Source organism: Leptodactylus fuscus, chromosome 8 (genome assembly GCF_031893055.1).
Source record: "Leptodactylus fuscus isolate aLepFus1 chromosome 8, aLepFus1.hap2, whole genome shotgun sequence".
In the NCBI taxonomy this organism is placed as follows: domain Eukaryota; kingdom Metazoa; phylum Chordata; class Amphibia; order Anura; family Leptodactylidae; genus Leptodactylus; species Leptodactylus fuscus.
Window position 1 is genome coordinate 39737714 of NC_134272.1, and position 23512 is coordinate 39761225.

The following is a 23512-nucleotide window of genomic DNA, read 5'->3' on the forward strand; positions in this document are numbered from 1 at the left end:
CCCCCCCCCAGGTTGCCCCCATAGATTCTTGTCACCATCCAGGTTGCTTCCACAGTTTCATACACCCACTTGGTTGCCCCCACAGTTTTATGCCACCCACTGCATATTTCAAACAAAAGAAAAAAAAAAGCATAATACTCTCCTTTCCCCATTCCTCTGTTCTCTTCAATGTAAAAGATGTCAGTGACACAAGGAGCGGAGACAGCAGCCAGCGAACAGCTCCCTGCTTCATCATTGTCTGTAACTCATTAACATCCAGAGGAGTTGAAGCTGGGGCAGCCTAGACTGTCCTGCTGTCCCAAGGGGCCTCCACTACCATAAGCCCCAGTGGAAGTGGACCGTTGGCCCTGTGGTTAATGCAGCCCTGCATGCAATGTCAATATGATCCAACATCCTACAAGAAGAGAACAGAAGATATAAAGAGCCCATACAGCATTGTAGAGAACCATCATGAGGGTGCCGGTTGCTTAGTGTCAAATTGAACAGCCCTCATGAATTACACAGTTGCCAAGTTGTTGACAATGTAGAAGAAAGAGATTGCACAGGGAATGAAGGACCTTGGAAAACTATCTTGCCACAGTGGAGTTAAATGAGCCTTCCAATAGAGGTTCTTTGTTGTCCCAGGAGGACCTGATGGAGGTTTGGAGTTCCCCTTGATTATCTTTAGTTCCCTTAGGCTCCCACTTATCAAGCTGCTGCCCAGCCACTGCTCCAGCCCTCTTGATCAACGTAACAATTTTTCTCTTGGCCTAGAATTACCCCCCATGCAAGAGCTGCATGGAACAGGCCCCCGCAACCACCAATTGGTAGAAGATTTCTAGTAGCTCCTTATGCACCACAATTTATGGAGAAATACCAGTCTACTCCCCCCTTTAGGCCCATTCATTTGGGCCTAATCAGAGCAGTATCCCGTGACATAATGCCGATGCTGCATTGGTATCCTGTCACGGCTAGCCGTGCGAATTGTTCACATGGTGGAAAAGGTTTCTGTGATCTTTTCCACAGTGTGAACATACCCTTACATAGTTTCTCTGTTAGTAGCCCAGGCCTAATAGTGTTAAAAATTAAGCTAATATTAAAGAAGACAATCAGAATACTAGACCCTTGACTCTTTGGGTGCGAATACACTCTGTGCAATTACTGAATGAGAGCATCCTCAACTCCAATTTCAGTATCCAAAAAGCAAGCAAATGAGGAATGAGGCTACATTCCCTTAAAGGGGCTCTATCACTGGATTTTCGCTATTTTATTATTATTATTATTATTATTATTATTATTATTATTGTTTATTTATATAGCAGCATTAATTCCATGGTGCTTTACATTTGGGGGTTTACATACAATACTTAAAATATACAGGTAGATATAATACTAACAGTGACCGACTGGCACAGTGGGATAGAGGGCCCTGCCCACGAGGGCTTACAATCTATGGGGGAAGGGGGTAGAGATAGAAGGAGAGGGGGAGACTGTTCAGTGGTGATAGTGTTATTGGAGGTTTTAGGCTTTCCTGAATAGGTGAGTCTTCAGGGCCTTCTTGAAGCCTGTGATTGTGTGGGTCAGTAAGGAGTTCCAGAGTATGGGGGATGCACGGGAGAAATCTTGGAGACAGTTGTGTGAGGAACGGATGAGAGCAGAGCGGAGTAGAGGTCATTGGAGGATCTGAGGTTACGTGTAGGCCGGTAACGGGAGATTAGTTCGGAGATTTATGGAGGGGACAGGTTGTGGATTGCTTTGTATGTTAACACTAGTAGCTTGAACTCAATTCGCTGGGCTATGGGTAGCCAGTGGAGGGACTGGCAGAGGGGAGCAGCCGATGAAGATCGGGGGTGAGGTGAATTAAGCGAGCAGTGCAGTTTAAGGTGAACTGGAGGGGGACGAGGGTGTTTGCTGGGAGTCTATGGAGAAGGTTATTGCAGTAGTCTAAGTGGGAGATTATGAGGGCCTGGACGAGCATCTTAGTGGCTTCAAGGGTGAGGAAGGAGCGGATTCAATGGTTGTTCTTGAATTGGAGGCGGCAGGAAATGCTGAGGGTTTGAATGTGTGACTTGAAGGATAGGTCGGGGTCCAGTGTTATCCCAAGGCAACGGGCCCATAGGACAGGGGTAAGTGTGGTTCCATTAACTTTGATAGATGGGTCAGGTGGAGGGGCCATATGGGGTGGGTACGAAGATGATGACCTCCGTTTTCTCCATGTTGAGTTTGAGAAAGCGGGAGGAGAGGAAGGAGGCTACAGCTGCTAAACAATCTGGAACTCTGGCCAGCAGGGAGGTAATGTCTGGTCCAGAGATGTATATTTGGGTGTCATCGGCATAGCAATGGTACTGAAAACCATGAGATTCTATGAGTTGGCCCAGGCCAAGGGTGTAGATGGAGAACAGGAGGGTTCCTAGGACGGAGCCTTGGGGGACACCTACATAGAGAGGGCGTGGTGAGGAGGTGGTGTGCGAGTGGGAGACGCTGAATGTGCGGTTGGTGAGGTATGAGGAGATCCAGGAAAGGGCCAGGTCTGAGATACCAAGGGATGAGAGAATTTCTAACAATAGGGAGTGGTCGACTGTGTCAAAGGCAGAGGAGAGGTCAAGGAGGAGGAGGACAAAGTAATGGTGCTTGGCTTTGGCGGTTAGAAGGTCATTAGCGACTTTGGTTAGGGCAGTTTCAGTGGAGTGACGGGGTCTGAAGCCTGACTGTAGTCTGTCAAAGAGCAGGTTGGACGAGAGATAGGAGGAGAGTTCTGAGTGGATGTTAAATATTATATATTTACAATATTCTCTAGCAGACATGGGGTTAACACTCTACTGACATCATACACTTATATTCTGGGAACATGGGTGCGGTTAGAGTAGACCATTTTAGAAATCTCCTTACATAGCTACAAGATGGAAGGTAACACCCACTCTCATGAATATAAATGAGTAAGAAATACACATGTCTGGGTCTGTCTTTGGGAAGACCAGGGGAAGACCAGGAGGTCTGTCTTTGGGAACACCAGGGTGGGTGGTCCAGGCAGATGGACATCCATGGACGTCGTAACCAACCCAAGTCCACCAACCAGATGACAAGCATGAACAAAGCTGTAACTACAAGATATCCAGATGATTTAACTTCTCTGAAGATGTAAGCTATTGACAATTGACTGATATTTGTGTTATTTGGACATTTTCCCTGTTCCTGTGTTTTCCTTCAAGATATTAATAAACCTCTACACTGATTTATAACAAGCTGACTTCTTCCTATTGTGGACAAGGCCAGGTCCGGATATTTAACAGTGGACACAAGTCTCACCGGCAAATACAAGATATTTAACAGTGGACGTGTTGCTCGAGCAGTTTTGAGGCGTACGGGAGTAGGGAGATGGGATGGTAGTTGGCTGGAGAGCACGGGTCAAGGGATGGTTTCTTAAGTATGGGTGTGACGGTGGCGTGTTTGAAGGCATAGGGGAAGGATCCATTGGCTAGGGATAGGTTGAAGAGATGGGTTAGGGCCGGAGTAATGACTTTAGTGAGTTTGGGGATGAGATGTGACTGTATCTGATCAAGCGCGCAGGAGATGACGTGGGATTTGGAGTTTAGGGAGGAAAGTTTTTCATCAGTGATGGTGGAGAAACAGGGAGGAATATGCAAATGTTATGCATAGGAAGCACCCTGAACATTGTGCCCGAATTTCCCAGAAGCCTTTACTGCATAATGTGGGATTTTTACCAAGTCAGTTTCTCAGCTACGGATGGCCGTTTCGGTCTGATTGGACCTCGTCAGCGCAGAGAACTGACTTGGTAGAAGTGAGAGGATGAGAGACCAGATTATGGGGATAATGTCAATCCTTAAGGAGAGATCACCTATTAGGTGTGTGGAGACTTATACAGCCATAGTTGCTCTAATGTAAGGGATCATGGGAGGAATATGCAAATCTTTCTCCCAAGATGTAAATAGGGAGACAGTACCTCTGTTATACTGCCATATATATATATATATATATATATATATATATATATATATAACAGCCAGTTGGAGATTGGAGGGTGGAAAAGTGTTTTTAAAAGGATTGGGAGAACAACAGTGATTAAAGTGAAAACGCAGCCAACTCTCACCTTCGCCAATACTTTCCTAACGCCAAAGAAAGACGAAGAAAGAAGGGGAGGATCCAGCAGAAGATAGAGGCGTCGCTGGAGCCTGTTTTCGAGCAGTAGTGGGGACGTCCCCATCGCATTTCCAACGCTGGAGCTCACCCCCTTCGCTGCAAGAGAACTAATTTGCATACCGGTAAAAAACGGTATTTCTAAGGAACGGCGCGGCGGAGATCACATCTAAAGGTAAGAGACGAATAGCCTTTCTAAAGGCTATTCTGACGTCTTATCTACAAAAAAAGGGTTTTAATGGTAGAATCCCTTTAAAGGTAATGTCTATATCTATTGAGATACTTCATAGTCTCCTGTCCATCAGTCAAAGCCTGCCCACCAGATTATTGAAGAATACAGTTAGCGAGGAAGAGACAGCAAGCAAAGCTAGTGAGAGAGGGAGATTTAGGATAGAAATTTAATTGTTTTGTCATCTCTAGTTTTGCACTTAACATATTGGTAGAACTTAAGGAGTAAGACCGATTTGCAAACATGATTGAACTCTCCCATTAATAAAAGGGTGTTGAAATATCTTTTCTGTAGTTGAACCACTGTAATAGAGTGAAGGAGATTGAAGATAGAGGCTGCCACCCGTTTCCTCCTCAAAACTCGGCGCGTTACCATCCAGTCCGCCATGAGGGTTCTTGGCCTGATGTCATCCTCGGTCAGGGCGGTTCCTTGGGCTTTATGGCATTTGTGTCCCCTCCAGATGGAAGTGTTGAGCGCCTGGAACAGGTCTCCATGGGGATTGCAAGAGAAGATCTGCCTTTCTCCTAGTACCCATCTTTCCCTCAGATGGTGGATACACCTGAAAGACGGAAGGTCCACGGTTCCACCAGAATGGATCCTGCTGATTACAGATGCATCCCAGTGGGGATGGGGAGCCCATTTGTATGACAAGACCATACAGGGACGTAGAAAATGACCAGAAGAAGGAACCTCCAATCTGAAGGAGCTACAAGCAGTGTACCTTGCCTTGTGTCACTTCGCCCCTCTCCTCAGGGAAGGGTGGTCAAAGTCCGGTCGGACAATATGACCATGGTGATATACATCAACAAGCAAGGGGGCACCAGATCTCCACCCCTCTTGAGAACCACAAACTTAATCTTCTCTTGGACAGAGAAAAAACCTGTCCCATCTATCCGCTGTTCACATCAAGGGCTCCCTGAACGTAGTAGCGGATCAGTTGAGTCAGGGTATTACCGTATCCCGAGAATGGTCTCTACATCCAGACTTGTTTCAACAGATCGTCCAAAGATGGGGTCTCCCAGAGGTCGATCTTATGGCGACCCTATTCAACGCCAAGGTGGAAACCTTCTGCTCTCTGTACCAGGAGGACAATCCCTTGGCAGTGGATGCCCTGTCCATCCCATGGAGGTTCAGGCTGGTATATATTTTCCCTCCAGTTCCCATCATACCCAGGGTATTGATGAAGATAAGTCTCGGGAATCGCCATAATCCCATTCTGGCCGAAAAGGACTTGGTTTGCCCAGCTCATGAGGATGAGTCATGGCATTTACTGGAGGCTTCCCCCCCTCCCAGACCTGGTAACTTAAGGAGAGCTGACCTGCCAGGATCTAAGGAGATTCAACCTGACAGCCTGGAGGTTGACCAGTCCCTATTAAGGAATAGCAGACTCTTGAGAGCCATCCTGATGACTCTTACATGTGCCCGGGCGGAATCAACTAACAAAAATTACTGCAGGATCAGTAATATATTTAATTCCTGGTGCCGGGAACGTGAGGTGGACTCCTTGGATCTCCCAGTCGAGGCGATCCTGGACTTCCTTCAGGACGGGCTAGACAAATGGCTCTCTGATGCCACCCTGAAGGTACACATAGCCGCTTTGTCCGCCTATCTGGGGAGATGTCTATCTCAATACTCTCTAATAAGCACCTTTTTAAAGGGTGCTGGAAGGTTGAGATCAGCGGTCACTGCTCCCGTCCACAAATGGGACCTCAGTACGGTCCAGACAGCACTATGTGAAGACCCTTTTGAGCCTCTAGAAGACGCAGAGCTGAAGTTCCTCACCTTTAAAACAGCTTTCCTCCTGGCCATAACATCGGCCAAGAGGGTAGGTGAGTTGCAGGCATTCTCCTCTGAAGAACTTTACACCATCTTCTTCGAGGATAGAGTCCAGCTCAGGTACTTCCCTGGATTTAGGGCTAAGGTACCTTCTATTTCCAACATGGAGCAGTTGGTTACGTTACCGGTATTCCACCTGTCTCCGTCTTCAGCGGATGAAATCAGATACCATACCTTGGATTTATCCAGATATCTGAGGATTTATATAGAGCGCACTCACCCCTTCAGGAAAGCGGAAAACCTCCTTGTCAACTTCGTAGGAAGATAGAGGGGCCTCACGGCGTCTAAACCCACCATATCCAGGTGGGTGAAGGAGGCTATTAAAACTGCTCTTTTAGCTCAGGTATCTGCCTCCACCTGCCTTCCTGAGAGCACATTCTACAAAGTCGGTGGCGAACTCATGGGCCGCGAAGCGGGCTTTGCCTCTAGAGCAAATCTGTGCCGCTGCTGCATGGTCCTCAGACTCCACTTTCACCAAACACTACAGATTATGTAGCCGTTCTGCAGAAGCAGAAAAAAAAACAAAAAAAAAAAACGCTCAACCCTACAATGCAGTCTGAATGGTATTGTAATAGCTGGGTGCACGGAACCTCCGACCAAGAGGTGAATACGATAGTGAAAGATTGTAAAACATCCAGCACATCCCAATAAGTTAAAATATAACTTTTACTTCACATATTTAAAAAAGAAAAAAAAGCAAAAAGTCTTTTTCTTACAGCATGGATCCAAGAATAAAAGCACGGAAGCCGCTTCCGTGCTTTTATTCTTGGATCCATGCTGTAAGAAAAAGACTTTTTGCTTTTTTTGCTTTTTTAAATATGTGAAGTAAAAGTTATATTTTAACTTATTGGGATGTGCTGGATGTTTTACACTTCTGCAGAAGCCTCCGCCTTCGGGCATGCGGTACTAAGCTCGGTTGAGCGACAAAACCCTAGAGGATTACTTGATATCTCCCCGTATTGTGCCGCTGGTGGGACGACAGGGAATGGATGATTATGTAGATAATCTGTTTTCCCTTAGTCCCAACAGTGGCACAAGGCTTCCCACCCTATTTTTTCAATGACTATTGTGAAAAAAAAAAAAAACTTTTTTAACAAATATGTATATTTGTATATAAAATTGTCTATATATTATACTCTTGTACTAACACACGGGGGGAGGGTCTCGGTGCCCTCTTATAGGGGCCAGTCATGTGTAATTTATTTGGCTAATTAAAAATTCTGCCTGTCCTACCAGCACACAGGGGCAGAAAATACCCCGTATTGTGCCGCTGTTGGGATTAAGGGAAAACAGATTATCTACATAATCATCCATAAATCCTCCAACCTTTTCCTTACTGGTAGAGATGATCAGGGTCGGACCCTTTACAACATTCTGGAGTATATGCAAATTGCCATTAGAAAAACTGAAGCAGTAGACTTTGTAAAAATTAATATTTGTATTATTCTCAAAACTTTTGGCCATGACTGTAGAATCCCTGAACTGACAACCTGCCTTTCACAGGAACCTAGCCCTGACCTCCTGTCTCAAAGTTAATAGTCAAAGTGTGAGCACCCGGCGGGCGCCATATAAAGGCAAGTCCCTGCCCACAGGGCAGTGGCCATAACCTCACTGGGCATGCTCAGTATGAGCCGAATGGGACTTAGCCTCTGAGCGCCTCCTAAATGTCTGAGCATGCTCAGTTGGGAGAGAATGGGACTTAGCCTCAGAGCGTCTCCAAAAAGTCCGAGCATGCTCAATAGGCCAAACGCTGGACTTAGACTTCACAAACCTCACCATCTGACGCCGAGGGTGAGAGCTGGATCGACCCGCAGGTGGCGCTGTGCGCCAGAAGGAAAACCTGCGGGACCCCATTCTAACAGCATCACAATATAAGGCTGAGGCCCCATGTAGCAAGCCCCAGCAAAAAGCGCTGCAGGAAAACCCCCGGCGGCAACACATCAGTTTTTCCCACAGCGCTTATTGCTGAAACTCCACAGAGGTTTCCTCTGAGGACTTTCTGCTTCATTTATACCCATAGGGAAACCAGTGTGTCTGTAGGTATAAGTGACATGCTGCGATTTCCAAAACCACAACAATTTTGGAAATTGCAGTGTGTCTACAGTGTGTATTTTTCTGCCATGTGTGGATGGGATTGCACAAATTATATACCTACACACTCAGGTCTGGTTCGCATCTGCGTTCAGTAATACGAACTACTGAACGCATTAGCAAGCGGTGTGCAGTGAAAGCTATAGACTATAATGGGGTCCGTGTGCCATGTGTCCATGTGGACAGAAAAGTACTTCATGATCTACTTTCCTGTCCGCATGACTCGTGTGGAGACCGCATGCATTCACTGCTCATTGCTTGGTAATGCTTTCGGTAGTTCGGATTACAGATGTGAACCAGGCCTTATACGTATACCATATATACTCACACATATAGATTATTACAGTATATATATATATATATATATATATATATATATATATACACCTCAGGGCATCCAGTGCCCACTTAATGGCCAAACATTCCCTTTCCACAATGGGACCCTTTCTCTGCAGGGGACAGCTTCCTACTCAGGTACATTACTGGATACTCCTCACCATTTACCACCTGGGACAGCACCGCTCCTAAACCTGCATTTGTCTGCACCAAGAACTCTTTCTTAAAGTCAGGGGCTATCAGCACTGGCTGCTGGCAAAGAGCTTCTGGAACGCCTCCTCTGCCTCTGGTGTCCAGTGGATCATCACTGACTTCCCACCTTTCGTCAGGTCACTGAGAGGAGCTGCAATAGAGGCAAAGTTTAGCACAAACCTCTGATAGTAGCCCACAATGCCAAGAAATGCCCTGACTTGCTTCTTGGTTAGCGGTCTTGGCCAGTTCTGTATTGCCTCCACTTTATTCATTTGGGGCTTTATTACCCCTTTGCCAATGACATAGCTCAGGTACTTGGCTTCCTCCAGCCCTAAAGCACATTTCTCAGGGTTGCCTCACTTATGGAGTCCATTACTGCCTGCACCTTACAGAGGTGACTTCCCGAGTCTGGGCTATGAATGACCACATCGTCCAGGTAAGCCGCTGCGTAGTCATGATGTGGCCGCAAGATCTGGTCCATCAACCTCTGAAAGGTAGCAGAAGCTCCATGCAGTCCAAATGGCATAACCGTGTACTGGAACAGCCCTCCTGGAACAACAAAGGCAGTTTTCTCTTTTGGCTTCCTTAGACAAAGGAATTTGCCAGTAACCTTTTGTAAGATCCAGTGTAGTTATGTACCTGGCATTACCCAACTTTTCAATAAGTTCATCAAACCTGGGCATGGGATAAGCGTCAAACTTTGAAATCTCATTCAATTTTCTAAAATCATTGCAAAACCTCCAAGTACCATTGGGCTTTGGTATCAATACAATTGAGATAGACCACTCACTTTTGGATTCCTCAATTACACCTAACTCCAGCATACGTTTAACCTCAGCTGACACTACCTCCCTACATGCCTCTGGTATTCTGTAGGGTTTGAGGTTTACTTTCCTCCCAGGTTCTGTCTCTACATGGTGCTCTATTAGGTGTGTATGCCCTGGTAGATCGGAGAACTTGCGTCTATTCTTCTGCAGGAACTCTCTTGCCTTCTGTTGCTGGGGCACTGAGAGGGTCTCATTAACACAGACTGGAGGGATTGGTGGCAACGAATTACCCACCTCTGTATTTGAGGCCACCAAGGTTTCCCTCTGGTTCCAGGGCTTAATCAAATTCACATGGTAGATTTGAAAAGGCTTCCTTTTCCCTGGTTGGTGAACCTTATAGTTGACTTTTGAGAGGGCCACATTTTCATTTTATGTAGTTGAAAAATATTCTGGATTATTTTTACTTTTCACTTATAGTTGAATGAAAGCAGAAACAGAAATACAGAATAGAACTTCATGGCATGCCACTTCCACCTAAAACATGCAGTGAATTATGATAATGTGTTTGCAGTGTGTACAGTAAAATACATGATATTTTTGCAGTTGCAGTTCTAACACATGTCAGCAGAGGGCATGTAGACTACGCTAAACATTTCTTTAAAACGTCATACAGGTTTGGGAAGAAACAGTGAGGGAATACTTACAAACCATGATGTTAGGAAAGAAAATAAAATTTAGCAATTGTTTTTTAACTAAAGTACACTGACATTTTAAACATACTTAAATACAGTATAAAAAGATTCATCACATTATAAAAGTCTACATTTTTGTCACAGTAGCTAAAGCATACCTCCCAACCGTCCCGATTTCCGCGGGACAGTCCCGATTTGGGTGACATGTCCCGCGGTCCCGGTTGGAGGGAGGTATGTCCCGATTTCCTGGCTTGTAGACGCGATGTACACGCCAGGAGCCGGCGGCAGCAGCGAAGCGAGGAGCTGACACAGGTCAGCTCCTCGCTTCAGCCGCATGTGTCAGCGAGAGAGAGAGACGCAGCGGCGAAGCGAGCACGCGAGCAGCTTCAGCCGCGTCTGTCAGGGAGAGAGGCGGGCAGCGGCGAAGCGAGGAGCTGACCTGTGTCAGCTCCTTCCTTCAGCCGCATGTGTCAGCGAGAGAGGCGGCGAGGGAGCGGAGGAGAAGGTAAGTTTAATGTGGAGGTGGAACGTGAATCTGGGGGCAGATGAAGGAGAGGACGGCATGACATTGGGGCAGAGATGGGGGACATGAATCTGGGGGCAGAGATGGAGAGGACATGAATCTGAGGGCAGAGATGGGGGACATGAATCTGGGGGCAGAGATGGAGAGGACATGAATTTGGGGGCAGAGATGGAGGGACATTAATCTGGGGGCAGAGATGTGGGACATGAATCTGGGGGCAGAGATGTGGGACATGAATCTGGGGGCAGAGATGTGGGGACATGAATTTGGGGGCAGAGATGGAGAGGACATGAATCTGGGGGCAGAGATGGAGGGACATGAATCTGGGGGCAGAGATGGAGGGACAGGAATCTGGGGGCAGAGATGTGGGACATGAATCTGGGGGCAGAGATGTGGGGACATGAATCTGGGGGCAGAGATGGAGGGACAGGAATCTGGGGGCAGAGATGTGGGACATGAATCTGGGGGCAGAGATGGGGGGACATGAATCTGGGGGCAGAGATGGAGAGGACATGAATCTGGGGGCAGAGATGGAGGGGACATGAATCTGGGGGCAGAGATGGAGGGACATGAATCTGGGGGCAGAGATGTGGGACATGAATCTGGGGGCAGAGATGGGGGGACATGAATCTGGGGGCAGAGATGGGGGACATGAATCTGGGGGCAGAGATGGAGGGGACATGAATCTGGGGGCAGAGATGGAGGGACATGAATCTGGGGGCAGAGATGGAGGGACATGAATCTGGGGGCAGAGATGGAGGGACATGAATCTGGGGGCAGAGATGGAGGGGACATGAATCTGGGGGCAGAAATGGAGGGGACATGAAACTGAGGGCAGAGATGGAGGGGACATGAATTTGGGGGCAGAGATGGAGGGACATTAATCTGGGGGCAGAGATGTGGGACATGAATCTGGGGGCAGAGATGTGGGACATGAATCTGGGGGGCAGAGATGTGGGGACATGAATTTGGGGGCAGAGATGGAGAGGACATGAATCTGGGGGCAGAGATGGAGGGACATGAATCTGGGGGCAGAGATGGAGGGACAGGAATCTGGGGGCAGAGATGTGGGACATGAATCTGGGGGCAGAGATGTGGGGACATGAATCTGGGGGCAGAGATGGAGGGACAGGAATCTGGGGGCAGAGATGTGGGACATGAATCTGGGGGCAGAGATGTGGGGACATGAATCTGGGGGCAGAGATGGAGGAACATGAATCTGGGGGCAGAGATGGGGGACATGAATCTGGGGGCAGAGATGGAGGGACAGGAATCTGGGGGCAGAGATGTGGGACATGAATCTGGGGGCAGAGATGTGGGACATGAATCTGGGGGCAGAGATGGGGGGACATGAATCTGGGGGCAGAGATGGAGAGGACATGAATCTGGGGGCAGAGATGGAGGGGACATGAATCTGGGGGCAGAGATGGAGGGATATGAATCTGGGGGCAGAGATGTGGGACATGAATCTGGGGGCAGAGATGGGGGGACATGAATCTGAGGGCATAGATGGAGAGGACATGAAGCTGGGGGCAGAGATGGAGGGGACATGAATCTGGGGGCAGAGATGGGGGACATGAATCTGGGGGCAGAGATGGAGGGGACATGAATCTGGGGGCAGAGATGGAGGGACATGAATCTGGGGGCAGAGATGGAGGGACATGAATCTGGGGGCAGAGATGTGGGACATGAATCTGGGGGCAGAGATGTGGGACATGAATCTGGGGGCAGAGATGGGGGGACATGAATCTGGGGGCAGAGATGGAGAGGACATGAATCTGGGGGCAGAGATGGAGGGGACATGAATCTGGGGGCAGAGATGGAGGGACATGAATCTGGGGGCAGAGATGTGGGACATGAATCTGGGGGCAGAGATGGGGGGACATGAATCTGAGGGCATAGATGGAGAGGACATGAATCTGGGGGCAGAGATGGAGGGACATGAATCTGGGGGCAGAGATGGGGGACATGAATCTGGGGGCAGAGATGGAGGGGACATGAATCTGGGGGCAGAGATGGAGGGGACATGAATCTGGGGGCAGAGATGGAGGGACATGAATCTGGGGGCAGAGATGGAGGGACATGAATCTGGGGGCAGAGATGGAGGGACATGAATCTGGGGGCAGAGATGGAGGGGACATGAATCTGGGGGCAGAAATGGAGGGGACATGAAACTGAGGGCAGAGATGGAGGGGACATGAATTTGGGGGCAGAGATGGAGGGACATTAATCTGGGGGCAGAGATGTGGGACATGAATCTGGGGGCAGAGATGTGGGACATGAATCTGGGGGGCAGAGATGTGGGGACATGAATTTGGGGGCAGAGATGGAGAGGACATGAATCTGGGGGCAGAGATGGAGGGACATGAATCTGGGGGCAGAGATGGAGGGACAGGAATCTGGGGGCAGAGATGTGGGACATGAATCTGGGGGCAGAGATGTGGGGACATGAATCTGGGGGCAGAGATGGAGGGACAGGAATCTGGGGGCAGAGATGTGGGACATGAATCTGGGGGCAGAGATGTGGGGACATGAATCTGGGGGCAGAGATGGAGGAACATGAATCTGGGGGCAGAGATGGGGGACATGAATCTGGGGGCAGAGATGGAGGGACAGGAATCTGGGGGCAGAGATGTGGGACATGAATCTGGGGGCAGAGATGTGGGACATGAATCTGGGGGCAGAGATGGGGGGACATGAATCTGGGGGCAGAGATGGAGAGGACATGAATCTGGGGCAGAGATGGAGGGGACATGAATCTGGGGGCAGAGATGGAGGGACATGAATCTGGGGGCAGAGATGTGGGACATGAATCTGGGGGCAGAGATGGGGGGACATGAATCTGAGGGCATAGATGGAGAGGACATGAATCTGGGGGCAGAGATGGAGGGGACATGAATCTGGGGGCAGAGATGGAGGGACATGAATCTGGGGGCAGAGATGGGGGACATGAATCTGGGGGCAGAGATGGAGGGGACATGAATCTGGGGGCAGAGATGGAGGGACATGAATCTGGGGGCAGAGATGGAGGGACATGAATCTGGGGCAGAGATGTGGGACATGAATCTGGGGGCAGAGATGTGGGACATGAATCTGGGGGCAGAGATGGGGGGACATGAATCTGGGGGCAGAGATGGAGAGGACATGAATCTGGGGGCAGAGATGGAGGGGACATGAATCTGGGGGCAGAGATGGAGGGACATGAATCTGGGGGCAGAGATGTGGGACATGAATCTGGGGGCAGAGATGGGGGGACATGAATCTGAGGGCATAGATGGAGAGGACATGAATCTGGGGGCAGAGATGGAGGGGACATGAATCTGGGGGCAGAAATGGAGGGGACATGAAACTGAGGGCAGAGATGGAGGGGACATGAATTTGGGGGCAGAGATGGAGGGACATTAATCTGGGGGCAGAGATGTGGGACATGAATCTGGGGGCAGAGATGTGGGACATGAATCTGGGGGGCAGAGATGTGGGGACATGAATTTGGGGGCAGAGATGGAGAGGACATGAATCTGGGGGCAGAGATGGAGGGACATGAATCTGGGGGCAGAGATGGAGGGACAGGAATCTGGGGGCAGAGATGTGGGACATGAATCTGGGGGCAGAGATGTGGGACATGAATCTGGGGGCAGAGATGGGGGGACATGAATCTGGGGGCAGAGATGGAGAGGACATGAATCTGGGGGCAGAGATGGAGGGGACATGAATCTGGGGGCAGAGATGGAGGGACATGAATCTGGGGGCAGAGATGTGGGACATGAATCTGGGGGCAGAGATGGGGGAACATGAATCTGAGGGCATAGATGGAGAGGACATGAATCTGGGGGCAGAGATGGAGGGGACATGAATCTGGGGGCAGAGATGGAGGGACATGAATCTGGGGGCAGAGATGGGGGACATGAATCTGGGGGCAGAGATGGAGGGGACATGAATCTGGGGGCAGAGATGGAGGGACATGAATCTGGGGGCAGAGATGGAGGGACATGAATCTGGGGCAGAGATGTGGGACATGAATCTGGGGGCAGAGATGTGGGACATGAATCTGGGGGCAGAGATGGGGGGACATGAATCTGGGGGCAGAGATGGAGAGGACATGAATCTGGGGGCAGAGATGGAGGGGACATGAATCTGGGGGCAGAGATGGAGGGACATGAATCTGGGGGCAGAGATGTGGGACATGAATCTGGGGGCAGAGATGGGGGGACATGAATCTGAGGGCATAGATGGAGAGGACATGAATCTGGGGGCAGAGATGGAGGGGACATGAATCTGGGGGCAGAGATGGAGGGACATGAATCTGGGGGCAGAGATGGGGGACATGAATCTGGGGACAGAGATGGAGGGGACATGAATCTGGGGGCAGAGATGGAGGGACATGAATCTGGGGGCAGAGATGGAGGGACATGAATCTGGGGGCAGAGATGGAGGGACATGAATCTGGGGGCAGAGATGGAGGGGACATGAATCTGGGGGCAGAAATGGAGGGGACATGAAACTGAGGGCAGAGATGGAGGGGACATGAATTTGGGGGCAGAGATGGAGGGACATTAATCTGGGGGCAGAGATGTGGGACATGAATCTGGGGGCAGAGATGTGGGACATGAATCTGGGGGGCAGAGATGTGGGGACATGAATTTGGGGGCAGAGATGGAGAGGACATGAATCTGGGGGCAGAGATGGAGGGACATGAATCTGGGGGCAGAGATGGAGGGACAGGAATCTGGGGGCAGAGATGTGGGACATGAATCTGGGGGCAGAGATGTGGGGACATGAATCTGGGGGCAGAGATGGAGGGACAGGAATCTGGGGGCAGAGATGTGGGACATGAATCTGGGGGCAGAGATGTGGGGACATGAATCTGGGGGCAGAGATGGAGGAACATGAATCTGGGGGCAGAGATGGGGGACATGAATCTGGGGGCAGAGATGGAGGGACAGGAATCTGGGGGCAGAGATGTGGGACATGAATCTGGGGGCAGAGATGTGGGACATGAATCTGGGGGCAGAGATGGGGGGACATGAATCTGGGGGCAGAGATGGAGAGGACATGAATCTGGGGGCAGAGATGGAGGTGACATGAATCTGGGGGCAGAGATGGAGGGACATGAATCTGGGGGCAGAGATGTGGGACATGAATCTGGGGGCAGAGATGGGGGGACATGAATCTGAGGGCATAGATGGAGAGGACATGAATCTGGGGGCAGAGATGGAGGGGATTTGAATGGGGGGGCAGAGATGGAGGGACATGAATCTGGGGGCAGAGATGGGGGACATGAATCTGGGGGCAGAGATGGAGGGGACATGAATCTGGGGGCAGAGATGGAGGGACATGAATCTGGGGGCAGAGATGGAGGGACATGAATCTGGGGGCAGAGATGGAGGGACATGAATCTGGGGGCAGAGATGGAGGGGACATGAATCTGGGGGCAGAAATGGAGGGGACATGAAACTGAGGGCAGAGATGGAGGGGACATGAATCTGGGGGCAGGGATGGAGAGGACATGAATCTGGGGGCAGAGATGGAAGAGGGACATGAAACTGGGGGCAGATGAAGGGTGTATATGAAACTGAGGGAGAGATAGAGGGGGGACATATAATTTACGGGTGACTGTAGGAGGATTATACTGTGTGCGGGCACATGAAAAATTAACGAGTGGGCGGAGTCAACACAAAAGTGGGTGGGGCTAAATTTGCCGCGGCGCGCGTAGCGCGCCGCACGTTTTGTCCCTTTTTCGGTTCTTCAAAAGTTGGGAGGTATGGCTAAAGTAGTAATAGTTAAATGTTTCGTAGCGACCACTGTCGTAGGTAAAAGCTATCTTTACATACCCTGCTGAATTTTTTTTGTATTTGCCTCTCTCGCTACACTCTTTGCGCATAGGACATATAAATTTTACATTTTGTTTTGTTTAATGACACACTACATAACTATTGCTCTGGAAAAGGCACCTCAAACCGTTACGGAAAGGGCCACAGTAGGCTCTACCTGCTCAGGAGGCTGAGGGCCTTTGCAATCCAGGGGACACTTCTTAGGGCCCTTTTCAACTTCTTCGGAGTGGCCTGCTGGGGAAGTAGCATTCCAGCCAGGGATAGAAATAGAGTAGTCAGGCTGATTAGAAGGGCCAGCCCTGTCCTGAGGAGCCCCCTCCCATCCCATGTATGACACGGTGACAGCACTGGGCAGTACTGTCAATGACCAACTGCTTCACCCTGTGTGAGAAGAAGCGCTATCGGAAGTCTTTCCTCCCCGCTGCGGTTAGGCTGTACAACCAACACCAAGCTAAGTGGAGATCATTCCATACAGAGAACTGAAAGATCCTGAGGTTGTAATATCCCTTTTACTATTTTTTTACCTCTATCTTTATCTACCTAGTGTCACTGTAATGCGTCTACTGAGGAGCATTTGTATTTTGTATTATTACTGTACTATCTATGCTGCTGTAACACATTGAATTTTCCCATGGTGGGACTGTTAAAGGATTATCTTATCGTATCTTAAAGGGGCATTCCAATTAATCTTGTTTAGCTGGGGATCCAGTGCAGAATCTTTGTGTGGGTCCCCAGTCTGTATGACTATTGGCTCTCCCATATATGATGTAGTCCAGGGGTCGGCAACCCATGGCACGCATGCCACACTTGGCACGCGTGGCATATCTCGCTGGTACGACAAAACCTGCATGAATTGTGAGGCAGCGTCCCTTCACTGCTCTCAGGACGCTCCCCCTTCTTTGGCTGCCCTCTGTCCACCAATGTGCCTCACATTAATAGCAGTTAACCCCATCATGTCCCTCATATTAACCCCTGTGTGCCTCATATAAGGGTTGCTAATATGTGAGATATATGGAAGGACTAATAATGAAGTTACTGGGGATAATGGGGTTAACTGCTATTAATATGAGGCAACATGGAATTACTAACTTGTAATGCACATGACCAGATCTTTTATTCACAATTAGGGATAAGATTATGGACTATTATATTTTAATGGTCCTGTACACACAGCCGTTGTTTTTACGGCTGTGTGCCTGAGCCAAAATTGAAGAGCTGGACATTATGGAGCAGGTCCTATATGTGTTACCATTTGCAGCGCTGTCAATTCATTTTTAATGTATAGGTCAGTGAAAACCACATCCGGGCCGTTTGTGTGCGGGAGGCCTAAGGGGAGCAGCACATGACCGTGTTTCACATGTGAAATCTGGTCCGTATGTCAGCCAGATTTACTGGCTTGAACGTGCTGGACTCCTAGCAGTATAGTCATGATACTAGAAGTCCCTGCCTCCCAGTGACATTCTTCTATAATTTACAATATGGGACAGTATGTCACTGGTCATGTGCTGCTCCCCTAAGGGGAGCGTTTTCTTGCAGATTTTGCTGCAATTTTTTGAGCCAAAGCCAAGAATGGCTACAAAAGGAATGGGAAACATTTAGGAACCACCTTTGGCACAAAAAAAACACAGCAAAATCTGCAACAAAAAAAGCTGCATTTCTGCAATGTGGGGCGTCAGCCTTAGGCCACACAAGTAATGGGAAATATACAAGACGTTCTTATACTTCTCCCTTCTGCTTAGTCCACTCCTGGTTTTGGCTCAAAAAACCGCAACAAAATCTGCAGCAAAGGAAGCTGCGTTTCCGCAATGTGGGGCCTCAGCTTTAGGGTGTTTCTTTTCAGGAAGTGACACACTGTGTACCCAGATGCGACTATAGCCAAATCTAGTCCCCAGGCAACAGTGCTGACACCTTGGTATAAGTGTAAAACCCATTAATTCCTGTTACCGTACTGCAAGGAATTAAATGTGGCTGAAATTAATCTGTGTTTCACTTACAGAAAAGTGAAGGTACTGGCGTCCAGGGACTAAATGCAGCATCCGGGTACATAGGGTGTGACCCCCTACAGATGTTACCTCACTCTGCTACCAGTCACATACATTATTACTAACTGCGGATTACATATGTACTTACATTGCTTCTAATGGAAAAGTACAGGTGTATCCAGGCAAACAGTGGTAAACACATGTGGCTGGGAGCGCAGTATGGCAGCACCACCTCTATGTTACGGTTTGTGCTGTATGACTTTAGTATATGGGACATCAGCCTTACAATTATTGCGCGGCATTCCAAGGACCTCATCTTTGATTTTTTAATTTAAATCGGCACGCTGAACAAAAAAGGTTGCCTACCCCTGATGTAGTCAATCGGCTGAGCAGTAATGCTGTCTGTGAAAGTTTTGGACTGAAGAGCAACAAACATTAGGGATCAAATGGGGACTCTCTACACATTCTCCATCTGAATAGAGAGATGAGTATGCTAATGCTTTAACTTTAAGCCTTTGCAGGAAGGGGAACCTGGAAAATCCCATTAACTGCATATCTACAAGACAACTAAGAAGCCCAGAGGAGGAATCCACACTTATTAAAGCTCTATGGCATATCCAGATAGCATGCCATAAAAGTCTATGGTGCTAAAATTAAATGACCATACATTTTAGTACCTCAGTTCATTGACACTGTTATTGACCATGTGATCCTCAGTCAAAGGGTGTAACATGGACATGCATTTACTATTGAAGCTGATCATCTTGTCTGCTTGGTACAATCTTCTTATTTCAATTATATCATAAAATAACTACCGTATTTGGTTATTGTATTGCTTAAAACAATGAAGAAGTAAATGGTGGTTGCCTCCGGCAGATTAGTAACAATACAGTAAAATTTTATTCATTCTAAATAGATCCAAATTTCTTTATTGGTGATGACCTTTAAAGCACACCTCCAATATAAAACAGCTTTTTAAGAATGAATAGTACAAGTGAATATAAAAAGGAAATTCTACTAAATCCAACTCTTTACATTTTCCAATAGACTCCATTTATTTCAGTGCAATTGGAATTTCATGAACATTTGTTGCTGTTATTTTCAGCACCAAATTTGCCAAGTAAGTTGTATACGGTTAGGTGGATGGGCCTTGGCTGGAGCAGAGACCACCTCATCTATTGAGGGTTGCAAAGAACTGCTGTTTGTATGAAAGGTCATCTTTAAGATATATGTTTCCTTCTCTATTTATCAAGCTGAGTGACTTTTTACATATTAGTATATATAGACCAGGGTGGAGGTGGAGGATGCTGATATAAGTACACTAATATTTGCAGCTGTTATACTCTTCTGACAGTGATGTATCTTAAAGATAAGACCACTGCATAGAATAAAGCAATAAATCAGTTATCAGCCTCCTTTTCCCCCCTCCCTCTCCATAGAGTTCTCTTTGTATACTGGATTGGGTTCAGACTCCATGTAAACAAACAGTTTGAATGAAGATAAGCAGAGCAGCATAAGGGAGCAGCTTAATCTCATATCTTAACAAAAAAAAATAAATTACAATCTTACTTATATTCACATTATAATATAATAATAAATTATATTTCTTCATGAAAAAAAATGTTTTTTAGGTTGAGGCATACTTTAAAGGGAACCTATCATTAAAACTCAATTTTTTGTCCCTAACACATAGAATAGCCTTAACAAAGGCTATTCTTCTCCTACCTTTAGATGTCTTCTCTGTTCGGTAGAAATACCAGTTTTCATCGGTATGCAAATGAGTTCTCTCGCAGCACTGGGGCGTCCCCAGTGCTGCGAGAGAACTCTCCAGCGACGCCTCCATCTTCTTCAGGAAGGGGCTCTCTTCGCGTCTTCTTCCGGAGGCTGGCTTTAAACTTCTAGGTCTCAGACCTAGGGAAAAGCCGACTGCACAAAATAGCTTCTTACACAGTACTGAAGACGCGAAGAGAGCCCGTTCCTGAAGAAGATGGAGGCGGCACTGGAGAGTTCTCTCGCAGCATTGGGGACGCCCCCAGTGCTGTTTGAGCGCTGAGACCCACCCTAGTGCTGCAAGAGAACACATTTGCATACCGACGAAAATCGGGATTTAAACCTACGTGTTGGACAAAAAATTGAGTTTTAATGATAGAATCCCTTTAAATCAGCAGCTTCCCTTCACAGAGCCATAGAGTGACACATTAAAATTCTCTTTGCCTGCAGCTACCACTAGAGGGCATTCACTGTGTAAAAATATATACAGCTACCATTAAACTCAATAATACTTCAGTTTAGGATGATCTCATTCTAGTGGTGGCAATGTTCATATATAAAACTGTTCCAAAAATGATATCAAAGTATTAGAGCCCCCTCCACCCATTATATGTACAGCAAAATTCTCCCATGTGCAATGATTAACAAAGGCGGAGAGAGGGCAAGGAGGGCCAGAGATGTCTCGGCCTGACAAATTTATTATTACTGGATTGAGCTATACATGAAATCTCCAGTGCACCTAATTTATTAAGAGGATGAAACCTTAAGGTACATCTCATGCTGATCAGGGACTTTACTAAGACTGGAAAAAACAGTCTTCAAAAATTCTCCCCATTGTTTTTTTTTATAGATAACAGAGAAATGTATCATATTCTTCTTCATTGTCAGTCTTTGTTGACTACAGTGCCTAGAGAATTGAAATATTGGATAAAGCATGGTGTAGAGGTATTTTGTGCGATATCTGATCAGAAGTCCGGACCTAGTGGTCATGTAGACATTGTTACATAAAAATCAAATAAAAGTCACTTTTAATGATTAGATATGGTTTTAAAAAAAATAGTTTGTAGAGCACACAAGTGTCCATCAATGCAATGTAACATTGTAAAAAGAAGAATTGGTTTTCTGCTGAAAAAAAGGATACAGTGGTGTTCATTGCTGATAGAATACATCGGTTGGATAGACATACAGTATATATACAGTACATATGTTATATGATACTTTACATGTCTGTATCCAGTAAGAATGTTTATTTGGATTAGAAACTGAAGTTCATTTGGCTGATTTTAGCTTACCTGTAGAGAACGCGTTGTAGTTATTTTCCAATGGCATTGGCATTATCAACAACTATTCCTCAACCTAGGTAGAGTTGGGCAAAGATTACTTTTAGATTTGGATAGTTTAGTACAAAGATTTGTTCTGGGTTGAATAAGTGTGGCAAAAACCAGAGCTTTAATTGGCTTAAAACTTGTGTGATGCTGTCAGGGCCCTATGGACTCTATCTAGCCAATTTCTAGATCTCTAAGACAAACACGGCCAAATTTATGTCAGAATGAAAGTGACATGTATCTCTATGGGAAAATGGATTGTAAGTAGTGGATACAAAATCCTAGTTTAACCATACCTTACATTGTCACTTGCATATATGCATTATAACATTTAAAATGCTCTTAAAAAAAAACAATTTGGGGCGGGGGAGTTCTTGTCTGTGGTTCTTTCATATGCACATGTAGGTTACACAACAAAAAGCAATGGTACTATAGAAAATTAGCCCGTTTTAATGATTTGTAAGTGTTAGTGGCTAGTTATTTTAGACAAATGTTTGTGGTTGTGTGCCTAGTTGAAAAAAGATGAAGAAGTGGCTTTTCAAAACATAAAGCTGTCAAAAATTATCCCTTCATGAGAGCAGATGTACAATCTGCTGTAAAGACCCAACAAAATTAGATTATTGGCAATGTAATGGTTAATTTTCCAGTGTCTGTAGGATTCTATTCATACTGCAGCAGTCAGGCTCATAGCACAGTGCAGAAATTTTTCCTGCCTCCACTCCTATGATTTCTCTGATTATCTGCCTATAATTAATTAAATCTAACTAAACTTTCTTGCACTTGTCCTTCTCCTCTTATTATGTACTTCTATTGCAGTGTTGCAGTGCCATTTTAGTTTGCCCGAGATGAATCGCAAAGTATTTGGTTTTGTGATAAAAGGAACAAGTTAAAATATTCAGGACAAATGCCACTTGTAACGACTCACTTTGTCCACCTCTAATCCTTGGGTGTTGTGGCAACAAGATTATGTGAGATTTATTGTATAAAGTAATTCTTTTTTCACAGAAATTCTTAGTTACAGCAGACTGACACTAATGGTATGTTCATATGATGGAATATGGAGAGAAATTAAAGATGGTATTTCATTTTGCATGGCTCTCCAAATTCCAGCTCTGTGTATCCCATGGAGCAAAATCAAACCAGAGATTCAGCTATCGATCATGGCTTTGTTCACAAACAGTGGGGACAATCCGTGGTCTTACATTGTGGGTTCTGCACCTGAATTAGCGGCAGAATCCATGAAAAGAGCAAGTAGGATGCTTCTTTTTTCAATGTTTGGGGAAAAAAAGTCCATCAATGCCTGCCATGGAAAAGAATAGGAGGCAGATTCCTTCTGGAATTTGAAGTTGCTTTTGATGCTGAATCTTTATCAAAATCAGTTGCAAATTCCTCCATGTGAATGGCCCCAAAGGATACCCATTTGAAATATTACACTACACTACTATTCTTGTTTGTACAGATCTGGTAGTCTTCTTGAATAATATATTGAATAATATTTTAGAAGGTATACTTCTAGAGATGAAATCATTAGGATTATCATGTAGTTGTGAACTGATTGTATAAATATACACCTGGTCAGTACAAAGGACTGACCTCTGATTTATTCTCTCCAAGAAGTATACTGAAGGAGATATTCTTTATATGTTGAGGAGAGGTGGTTTAGGTTCTTTAAAGTCAGTGATCTAACTATGGAATGCCCAAACCCATGAGCTAATACTGGCAGATACCAGATCATCATTTAATAAAGGGCTAGATCTAATAATCTACAAGCTTGATTTTTGGAGATTTGGTTTTATTCTGATAA